Source organism: Lepidochelys kempii, chromosome 8 (genome assembly GCF_965140265.1).
Source record: "Lepidochelys kempii isolate rLepKem1 chromosome 8, rLepKem1.hap2, whole genome shotgun sequence".
NCBI lineage: Eukaryota > Metazoa > Chordata > Testudines > Cheloniidae > Lepidochelys > Lepidochelys kempii.
Window position 1 is genome coordinate 106,433,407 of NC_133263.1, and position 5,228 is coordinate 106,438,634.

The 5,228-nt window shown below is 72.9% G+C and overlaps 1 protein-coding gene across 4 annotated transcripts in view; it reads right to left on the reverse strand.

Moving 5' to 3' along the window:
- Window positions 1-3,911, reverse strand: part of DMAP1 (DNA methyltransferase 1 associated protein 1) — a 53,382-nt gene extending 49,471 nt beyond the window's left edge. For 2 of the 4 annotated variants that reach the window (XM_073357956.1, XM_073357952.1), the window contains exon 1: window positions 1,764-1,866. The gene's annotated coding sequence lies outside the window, so the exon portion shown is untranslated. Of the gene's footprint in view, window positions 1-1,763; window positions 1,868-3,737 lie in introns of those variants that run through there. The other 2 variants (XM_073357953.1, XM_073357958.1) reach the window with 2 other exon arrangements.
- Window positions 3,912-5,228: the final 1,317 nt, after the last annotated feature.

The following is a 5,228-nucleotide window of genomic DNA, read 5'->3' on the forward strand; positions in this document are numbered from 1 at the left end:
ACGCGCTATCTCAGAGTCAGACCCCCCCAGCCCACCCCCCCAGGACCCGACCCCATCCTCAGACCCCCGCAGCCCTTCCCCCCAGGACCCCGACCCCATCCTCAGACCCCCCCAGCCCTTCCCCCCAGGACCCCGACCCCATCCTCAGACCCCCCCCAGTCATTCCCCCCAGGACCCCGACCCCATCCTCAGACCCCCCCCCAACCGCAGCCCCAGGACCCTGACCCCATCCTCAGACCCCCCCCAGACCATCCCCCCAGGACCCCTGACCCCATCCTCAGACCCCCCCAGCCCATCCCCCCAAGGACCCCATCCTCAGACCCCCCCAGCCCTTCCCCCCAGGACCCCGACCCCCATCCTCAGACCCCCCCAGCCCATTCCCCCAGGACCCCGACCCCCATCCCTCAGACCCCCCCAGCCCATCCCCCCAGGACCCCATCCTCAGACCCCCCCAGCCCTTCCCCCCAGGACCCGACCCCATCCTCAGACCCCCCCAGCCCTTCCCCCCAGGACCCCAACCCCATCCTCAGACCCCCCCAGCCCTTCCCCCCAGGACCCCAACCCCATCCTCAGACCCCCCCCCAGCCCTTCCCCCCAGGACCCCGACCCCATCCTCAGACCCCCCCAGCCCATTCCCCCAGGACCCCGACCACATCCTCAGACCCCCCCAGCCCATCCCCCCAGGACCCCATCCTCAGACCCCCCCAGCCCTTCCCCCCAGGACCCGACCCCATCCTCAGACCCCCCCAGCCCTTCCCCCCAGGACCCCGACCCCGTCCTCAGACCCCCCCGGCCATTCCCCCCAGGACCCCCCGACCCCGTCCTCAGACCCCCCCCAACCGCACCCCCCAGGACCCCGACCCCATCCTCAGACCCCCCCAGCCCCACCCCCCCAGGACCCGACCCATCCTCAGACCCCCCCCAGCCCATCCCCCCAGGACCCTGACCCCATCCTCAGACCCCCCCCCAGCCATTCCCCCCAGGACCCTGACCCCATCCTCAGACCCCCCCAGCCATTCCCCCCAGGACCCCATCCTCAGACCCCCCCAGCCATTCCCCCCAAGACCCCGACCCCGTCCTCAGACCCCCCCAGCCCCACCCCCCAGGACCGACCCCATCCTCAGACCCCCGCAGCCCTTCCCCCAGGACCCCGACCCCATCCTCAGACCCCCCCCAACCGCAGCCCCAGGACCCTGACCCCATCCTCAGACCCCCCCAGACCATCCCCCAGGACCCTGACCCCATCCTCAGACCCCCCAGCCCATCCCCCCAGGACCCCATCCTCAGAACCCCCCAGCCCTTCCCCCAGGACCCGACCCCATCCTCAGGACCCCCCCAACCGCAGCCCCAGGACCCCGACCCATCCTCAGACCCCCCCAGCCCCACCCCCCAGGACCCGACCCCATACTCAGGACCCCCCCAACCGCAGCCCCAGGACCCCGACCCCATCCTCAGACCCCCCAGCCCTTCCCCCCAGGACCCAACCCGACCCCATCCTCAGACCCCCCCAGCCCATCCCCCCAGGACCCCGACCCCATCCTCAGACCCCCCCAGCCCATCCCCCCAGGACCCTGACCCCATCCTCAGACCCCCCCCAGCCCCTTCCCCCCAGGACCCCGACCCCATCCTCAGACCCCCCCAGCCCATCCCCCCAGGACCCGACCCCATCCTCAGACCCCCCCAGCCCATCCCCCCAAGACCCCATCCTCAGACCCCCCCAGCCCATCCCCCAGGACCCCGACCCCATCCTCAGACCCCCCCACCTGGGCCGGTGCTACCCGCAGCAGCGGAGCCGAGGCTGGTGTCACAACGAACCGGGTCCGACCAGAGGCACTTCCGGTCTCCGCCGCACGAAGCGGAAGTGCCCGGACTGTGAGCGGGACGGAACGCGGCGCCCGCCCGCTTCGGAGCCTGGGCCGGGGGCGGGGCACGGCGGGGGGGCTGTCCCGGGGGCGGGGCACGGCGGGGGGGGCTGTCCCGGGGGCGGGGCACGGCGGGGGGGCAGTCCCGGGGCGGGGGCACGGCGGGGGGGGCAGTCCCGGGGGCGGAGCACGGCGGGGGCGGGGCAGTCCCGGGGGCGGGGCACGGCGGGGGGGGCAGTCCCGGGGGCGGGGCACGGCGGGGGGGCAGTCCCGGGGGCGGGGCACGGCGGGGGCGGGGCAGTCCCGGGGGCGGAGCACGGCGGGGCGGGGCAGTCCCGGGGGCGGGGCACGGCGGGGGGGGCAGTCCGGGGGCGGGGCACGGCGGGGGGGGGCTGTCCCGGGGGCGGGGCACGGCGGGGGGGGGCTGTCCCGGGGGCGGAGCACGGCGGGGGGGGGGGGGCAGTCCCGGGGGCGGGGCACGGCGGGGGGGGGCTGTCCCGGGGGCGGGGCACGGCGGGGGGGGGCAGTCCGAGGCCCCGGGGCGGGGGCGGGAGGGGCAGTCCCGGGGGCGGAGTAGTCCCGGGGCGGGGGCGGGAGGGGCTGTCCCGGGGGCGGAGCACGGCGGGGGCGGGGCTGTCCCGGGGGCGGAGCACGGCGGGGGGGCAGTCCCGGGGGCGGAGCACGGCGGGGGGGGCTGTCCGGGGGCGGGGCACGGCGGGGGGGGGGCTGTCCCGGGAGCGGGGCACGGCGGGGGGGGCAGTCCCGGGGGCGGAGCACGGCGGGGGGGGGCTGTCCCGGGGGCGGGGCACGGCGGGGGGGGGCTGTCCCGGGGGCGGGGCACGGCGGGGGGGGCAGTCCCGGGGGCGGAGCACGGCGGGGGGGGCAGTCCCGGGGGCGGGGCACGGCGGGGGGGGCAGTCCCGGGGGCGGGGCACGGCGGGGGGGGGCTGTCCCGGGGGCGGGGCACGGCGGGGGGGGGGCTGTCCGGGGGCGGGGCACGGCGGGGGGGGGGCAGTCCCGGGGGCGGAGCACGGCGGGGGGGGGCAGTCCCGGGGGCGGGGCACGGCGGGGGGGGGGCAGTCCCGGGGGCGGGGCACGGCGGGGGGGGCTGTCCCGGGGGCGGGGCACGGCGGGGGGGGGAGCTGTCCCGGGGGCGGGGCACGGCGGGGGGGGGCTGTCCCGGGGGGCGGGGCACGGCGGGGGGGGCAGTCCCGGGGGCGGGGCACGGCGGGGGGGGGGCTGTCCCGGGGGCGGGGCACGGCGGGGGGGGCAGTCCCGGGGGCGGAGCACGGCGGGGGGGGGCACAGTCCCGGGGGCGGGGCACGGCGGGGGGGCTGTCCCGGGGGCGGGGCACGGCGGGGGGGGGCTGTCCCGGGGGCGGGGCACGGCGGGGGGGGCAGTCCCGGGGGCGGGGCACGGCGGGGGGGCTGTCCCGGGGGCGGGGCACGGCGGGGGGGGGGCTGTCCCGGGGGCGGGGCACGGCGGGGGGGGGCTGTCCCGGGGGCGGGGCACGGCGGGGGGGGCAGTCCCGGGGGCGGGGCACGGCGGGGGGGGCAGTCCGAGGCCCCGGGCGGGCCGGTCCCGGGGCTGCCGTTGGGGTCACGTTCCCGCCGGGACGGGCCCGACGTTGCGGGGACTCGAGAGCCGGGTCCTGCGAGCTCGGGGCCCGGCCTCAGGGAGGGGCCGGCCCCGCTGCGGCACGGGAGCCCCCCGAGCAGCCGGGCCCCCCACCCCCGCCGCCGGGCCTCCAGCCCGGGCACGCTCCGGCCTCTGCAGGAGCCGGGGGCGCTGGGGTCGGCGGCCGCCCCGCCCCCGTCAGGGCTGCAGGCGGTGGCCGAGGCCGGAGGTGGGAGCCCGGGGCACCCTGGAGACTCACGGATTTATTCGGGCAGGAGATTCCGGGGCAGCAGCGACCGGGTCGTAGCGGGGTCTGGAGCCGGGGTCCGGGCCGCTGGAAGCGCCGCCCCGAGGGGAGCAGCCGCAGCCCTAGCCCTGCGGTGGAGCCCGGGACGGGGGGGTCCTCGGGGCCGGGTCCCCGCATCCCTGGCACCGGGACTGACCGCCAGGGGCGCCCTGGCCCTTCCCCACCCTCGGCCCAGTGGGCGCTGCTTTCTCAGGGGGAGCCCCTCGCACACACTGCTCCCCGGGCCCACCCCTGCTGCCCCCCTGCCTGTGTACCACTCCTCCCTGCTTCCCATCACCCCCCTCCACACCCCTGAGCCCCCCAGTCCCGCCCGCCGCACACCCGTCTCAGCTCCCCCATGGCCAAGCGCAGCAGAAGGAGTTAAGGGAACTAGCCTGGGCTTAAATGTTCATGGAGTATTTCCTGGAGCCCCATGGCTATCTCCTCTCCCCCCCCCAATGCTATAAAAGCCCCAGGGGGGTTGAAAATATTTCCCGGGGCTCCATTCCAGACAGCTCTGGCAGAATTTAAGCCCTGGAACTCGCCCTGTAGGAAGCCACATGAGGTTGTTTCTTTAGCACCATTCACTGATTTCCGTGGTTTAGAAATAGTGGCCACATCATCAGAGGCTCGGGTCTGCAGGGGGCACGGGAAATGTGACCCTTGGGCGTTACCTCGCTTCATGCTGCTGTCTGCCTGGCCTTCGCATCACTCACCAGGGCACGCCACGGCAGCGCCATGTGTGAGAGAGGCCCTCTCTTTGGTCAGGTCTTTGTGTAGTTAGACCAGTAGATTATATCAGCAAAGCGCTCCTAGTGTGGACGCAGCTTTTACCAACAAAGTGTGCTTTGGGTGGGATAGCTTATTCCAGACCCACCTGCAGCATGGTCCACACTTAGAAGTTTTGCCAACATAACTGTCAGGGGGGAATCAAACCCTTACCTGATTTTAGCTATGCTTGCAAAAGCCCTAGTGTAGGTGCAGTTATACTGGGTGGGGGGATCCTTTTTGTAGGTATGGGTTGTTTCATTTGAGGAACTGGTAAAAAGCACAGTTTGGGGCCAGTGTAAGTTTTGTCCACACTAGGGGCTATTGCCAGCGTAGGTCTGTCAGTCACAAATCACACCCCTGACCAACATAGCTATGAAGGCAAAAGCTTGTCATGAAGGGACCAAACTCTCTTCATTCTGATGGGGGAAGACACAGATACAGCTAGGAGGAATTAGAGGGGGAATGAAGGCAGCTGTGTATGTGTGTGTGTGTGTATATATATATATATATATATATATATATATATATATATATATATATACACAAACGGAGAAAAGGGGAAGTTGATAGTAATTAATATAAACCAGAAACTAGGATTTCAGAAAATTGATAAGGAAGCCACGGGACCCAAGGAGAAATCTATGGTCAGCAGAGTTAAGGGACAGTCAGAAGGAGTTTTTAAAACATATTAGG